The sequence below is a fragment of the Myxine glutinosa genome, chromosome 3 (assembly GCF_964187855.1).
Source record: "Myxine glutinosa chromosome 3, kmMyxGlut1.1, whole genome shotgun sequence".
Taxonomy (NCBI): Eukaryota; Metazoa; Chordata; class Myxini; order Myxiniformes; family Myxinidae; genus Myxine; species Myxine glutinosa.
The window spans coordinates 178,773,135-178,779,182 of record NC_136263.1 but is presented as its reverse complement, the minus strand read 5'-3'; the positions used below and the strand labels follow the sequence as shown (position 1 = coordinate 178,779,182).

Here is a 6,048-nt window from a genome sequence, read left to right as displayed (position 1 = left end):
ATTTGGACATGAGTGACCAAGTGATGTGGCTATCAAGGATATTTTTGATTTATTGATTAATCAATCGATCAATTAATCGATTAATTATTTAATTATTCGATTAAATTTTTTTTTTTTTTTTTCAGTTACAGATTCTGATGAAATGGTGGTGGTTTATGTGTTCTGTGACCGAATTGATTAAAAATTTAATTTTTTCATGATTATTATTTATTTATTTTCATTATTAATCATTTATTTATTTTCTTTCTCATTTGGCCAATATCTCAGGCACCTTTTGAGCTGGGAAGATAATATTTGGACATGACAGTGACCAGGTGATTTGGCTGCAAAGGCTATTTTTGATTTATGAATTAATCAATTAATCGATTAATTATTTAATTATTCGATTAATGACGAATTTTTTTTTTTTTTAAGTTACAGATTCTGATGAAATGGTGGTGGTTTCTGTGTTCTATGACCGAATTGATTAATAATTTAATTTTTTATCATTATTATTTATTTATTTTCATTATTAATCATTTATTTATTTTCTTTCTCATTTGGCCAATATCTCAGGCACCTTTTGAGGTCGGAAGCTAATATTTGGACATGAGTGACCAAGTGATGTGGCTATCAAGGATATTTTTGATTTATTGATTAATCAATCAATCAATTAATCGATTAATTATTTAATTATTCGATTAAATTTTTTTTTTTTTTTTTCAGTTACAGATTCTGATGAAATGGTGGTGGTTTATGTGTTCTGTGACCGAATTGATTCAAAATTTAATTTTTTCATGATTATTATTTATTTATTTTCATTATTAATCATTTATTTATTTTCTTTCTCATTTGGCCAATATCTCAGGCACCTTTTGAGCTGGGAAGATAATATTTGGACATGACAGTGACCAAGTGATGTGGCTATCAAGGATATTTTTGATTTATTGATTAATGATTGAATCGATTAATTATTTATTGATTAATCGATCAATTATTTATTGATTAATCAATAAATATTTAATTTTTTATTAATGAGATTAAATTTCTAAAAGATACATCTTCGGATGAAGCACTAGTGGTTTAGTTATGCTATTAGCCAATTGATTAAGAAAATATTTTGTGATAATCTTTTATTGATTTTAATTATACAATTAATCAATCAATTAGTGTACACCTCTCCCTCCCAATGCAGCCTCAATGAGCTGCACTGCGGTATTGCCGGGCGCCAGAGGCGCCCCAGCAATGCTGCGCTGTAGGATATTTAATTATTTGGCATGGGGCGGTGTACTTTGAATGTATTTGTACTTGTCATATGTTTTATGTGTTAGTTTTTGTTTTTGTCATTAATGTTAGCTCTTATACAAGGCTCGATGTTGTATACAAAAAAAAAAGGCGTTTGTAGAAAAAAAAACATTTTAAAGGAAGAATATAAATTGTGGACACACACACTGAGACATACATTCATTCTCATTCTCATTCTCTCTCTCTCTCTCTCTCTCTCTCTCACTCTCACTCTCACTCTCACTCTCACTCTCACTCTCACTCTCACTCTCACATTCATATACACATACACACTGACACATATAAAGACAGACAGAAAGACAGACACACACATAGACAGACATATACATGGATAGACAAACAGACAGAGGCGTCGCCACAGACCCTCATCCAGTTTGGATCGAGACTAAAAATCAAATGGATTGAATTAACGTGTTGTTGATATAGCACAGGCAGGATGGTCCAATTGACCTCCTCCTGCTGCGTTAAACTCCCATGTGTGGAACTGAGCAAACAAGTTGACCAACAATCTCGATTCTCGAGTACCTGTTCGTCCAACCTTTTGAACTTCCCTCGAATGACTTCTTCTTCTTCTTCTTCTTACGCATACATATAACGGGTTGACGTGTGAGATTTTTTCCAGGGTTCTCCATTGGACAATATCATTAATTAAATAAACACCACCCAGGCTGTCGCCTGTCGTCCTTGTCGATGTTGTGAAGGTTTGTGAGAGGAGGGTTGTATTTTCTTCACCTGTAGGCTGTATCCATCCACACGGGATGTGTTTTGTACCGGTACATGTCAAAGTTTCCTGATGTACTTGCTCATGTACAGAGCGTGTTGGAGGCGTGGCCACCGACAAGGCGGACCGACCAACCACAATGCGCTTGCTCGGTGTCTCGGTCTGGCCGCTGCACTCACCGCCGGTCATTCCCTCTGCAGCTGAACCGGAGCAGTGTGGAGGGGTCGCACCTGAGCGGACGCGGTGCGCACCTGGAGCGGCTCCGATCGTCCTCCTAGGTGAGTTCAGTTGCGTTTAAATCTCAACTTTTCGCCCACGGGAAAAACTCTGTCCGATTGTTTTACGTCATTTTCGGTTCATTTTCCTGCGATTGCTCCAGACTTGTGTTTTGCTACTTTGCGAAACCATTAATAACGATGCGGAGGAACTGTTTCGGTGTCCGTTAGGAACTTGTCTGCTCCACACGTGTCTGCAAAATGCTCTGCACTTGTGAAATGCAGTAAAACCCTCGAATTTTTAAGCTAAGACTTTAAAGTTTTTAAGGAATTACTTAAGGGGCAAATGCGACCGCTAACTCTCATATAACATGCATACAACTCCACTCATAACATGCATACAACTCCACTCGTATAACATGCATACAACTCCACTCGTATAACATGCATGCAACTCCACTCATAACATGCATACAACTCCACTCGTATAACATGCATGCAACTCCACTCATAACATGCATACAACTAAACTCGTATTACATGCATACAACTCCACTCGTATAACACGCATACAACTCCACTCGTATAACATGCATGCAACTCCACTCGTATAACATGCATGCAACTCCACTCGTATAACATGCATGCAACTCCACTCGTATAACATGCATGCAAATCCACTCGTATAACATGCATGCAACTCCACTCGTATAACATGCATACAACTCCACTCGTATAACATGCACACAACTCCACTCATATAACATGCATACAACTCCACTCGTATAACATGCATACAACTCCACTCGTATAACATGCATACAACTCCACGCGTATAACATGCATACAACTCCACTCGTATAACACGCATACAACTCCACTCGTATAACATGCATACAACTCCACTCGTATAACCAGCATACAACTCCACTGGTATAACACGCATACAACTCCACTCGTATAACACGCATACAACTCCACTCGTATAACACGCATACAACTCCACTCGTATAACATGCATACAACTCCACTCGTATAACATGCATACAACTCCACTCGTATAACACGCATACAACTCCACTCGTATAACATGCATACAACTCCACTCGTATAACACGCATACAACTCCACTCGTATAACACGCATACAACTCCACTCGTATAACACGCATACAACTCCACTCGTATAACACGCATACAACTCCACTCGTATAACACGCATACAACTCCACTCTTATAACATGCATACAACTCCACTCGTATAACATGTACACAACTCCACTCGTATAACATGCATACAACTCCACTCGTATAACATGTACACAACTCCACTCGTATAACATGCATACAACTCCACTCTTATAACATGCATACAACTCCACTCGTATAACATGTACACAACTCCACTCGTATAACATGCATACAACTCCACTCGTATAACCTGCATACAACTCCACTCGTATAACATGCATACAACTCCACTCGTATAACATGCATACAACTCCACTCGTATAACATGCATACAACTCCACTCATATAACATGCATACAACTCCAAAAAACCCCTATCAAGGTGATGTCCTCATATGGCTTCTTGGGAATGATGCGTGAGGACCGATCAAAAAGATTCTAAACCAGATACTCAGAATAGTCCAATAAATACCACGTTTTAATACTTTTGTTTTTACACTAATTAATCACATTATATCCTGAAAAATCATCCATTTAGCGTTTCATTGACTATTCTGAGTGTGTCTATAATTCCAAGAAACTTTTTGAACGGTCTACATAATTTGAAAAATAAGATATCTGTATCAATGGTAGCTTGCAGAGAATTGGTTGTTATAAAACTCTACATTGGGAATAATTTCACTCTCTTCAATCCTTCTCCTCCCTCCAGGTCTTTAAAACAGCTTTTCACCACCATCTCTTGTCTTACCCAATCCAAAACCTTGATCTTTTCTACCCTCCTTAAAACACCCCAAATCCACATCTTTCAATCCTCAACTACCTTCCTGAAATTCCCAGTAGTGAAATTCCTAGAAGTGTTCATTTGCTTTATACCGTGTACCCCTCCCTCCTTCCCCCAGCCCTCCCCCTTCCAAAGATCTACCGACGTCCCTGTCCTCTTCTGCTGTTGTACTTGTGTGCTTCCCTCACTCCCCCTCTTGTCTCCAGCTCCCTTCATTGCATGTTTTATGTGTCTGTGCATGTTTTCATGTTCAATGTGTTAGCTCTTACGCGAGCCTCGATTCTGTGAACAACAAAAAAAAAATTGTGGTAAAAATGTAGCAGAACTCTAAAATAAACGACAACAGCGCTCGGTAAAGCACATACGTCCACTGCGCTGAACATTTTACATTTTGTATCCCACTGATAGGCCAGATCTGAATTCGGACCTGAACCAAAATCGAATCGGCTTGTTCTTGTCACCTAGGCAACTCATCCACCTAGTTTTGTCATAATCCGTTCATAACTTTTTGACATATCATGATATATATATATATACACACCAATACCCCGGCCTACGTCATTAATTGGTTCCATAAGCCGTGACGTAACTCGGTTTTTGACGTTAACCGGGCGTAATGCCTTAAAATGAAGACAAACACCGTAAAACTAGAGTAAATAACTGGAGGAGGCTGCGGCTTCGCCCTGAATCTTTGTCGCTCCCCGTCGGGAGTCCCTCCGTTGTTTTCTATCGGTCGGGTCTTCTCCTCGAACAGGGTGACCGGCACGGCCGTGTCGACCGTGAGCTGGCTTGTGTGCCGAGTGGCTCTGCGGCCCGCTTCACCACGGCGTGCTTTACCCAACGTGTCCGAGCCGTTTCACCGGTGGTCGTGTCGTGTCGTCTGTGACGAACGAATGAGCTCAGGGTTCCGTGAACCCGGCCGCCCAGGGGATCGACGCTCGCCTCCTAGTCGTAGGCGTGCCCCGTCTTTCCTCGAGCGGCCGAAGTTGCTTGCTTCTTTTTTTTTGGACGATGCGATATACGCAGAAACGACGACGTACAGGCAGGCATTTGCAAATCCATGCACATGTGCACATGAACACGTCGATCGGTTCGTCGACGCCAGATGCCGGCGAGGTGCCCGACGAGGCACCCCGGCTCGAGGCATGACACGGTCACGGTCGTCCGAGCCGGCATCGTCGTCATGTTTCGCCGTTGCCACGTTGCGTTGGTTGTTTTACACAGTAAAGGAATAATCACAAAAATAACAGCGAAAGGCAAAGCAAGCACACGACCACAGCACAGGACAAAATGCATATGGCGTCGCCTTTGTTTTGAATGAGAACCAGCAGCTACGCGTACGTATACGTACATTTAAAAAAATATTTTAATGTGCTTTTTATTGTGTTTTCAATTGGTTTTTTTTTAGCTTCTTTTATTGTTAATTTTTATGTACTATTTTATTTATTTTAAATATATTTTTTTCACGTCCTCCTATTATGATGTCGGAGTTACGTAAAGTCGCACATAATGACGTTCGCTGAACTGAAATTTACTCTGGATGAGTGGCGTAAAGTCGGATTTGACGTCGGTCGAAATGGCGTAAAACGGGGTATTGCTGTATATACAATTATATATAATCGTTTATATAACCCCATTTCTCAATTGTGAAGAATCACGTAAAAAAATTCTAGTAACTGGATCCGCATCTTCACCAAAATCGAATCATTTCGTCCATGTCACACACTGAACTTGTCTACCAAGATTCGTCCGAATCTGTCCAAAACTTTTGAGATTTTGATAATTTTTTAGATGTTGTGGCCATGTTGGTAGCTCCTCAGATTTTATTTTTAGCCTCCTCTATTCCAGTCTTGGGCCC

At 40.1% G+C, this 6,048-nt stretch overlaps 1 protein-coding gene across 4 annotated transcripts in view; it reads left to right on the top strand.

Annotated features, from left to right (window-relative positions):
• Positions 1–2,177: 2,177 nt before the first annotated feature.
• LOC137423018 (lysyl oxidase homolog 2) overlaps positions 2,178–6,048 on the top strand; it is a 182,483-nt gene continuing 178,612 nt past the window's right edge. For all 4 annotated transcript variants that reach the window (XR_010983617.2, XM_068109783.2, XM_078774763.1 and 1 more), the window contains exon 1: positions 2,178–2,283. The gene's annotated coding sequence lies outside the window, so the exon portion shown is untranslated. The remainder of the gene's footprint in view (positions 2,284–6,048) is intronic.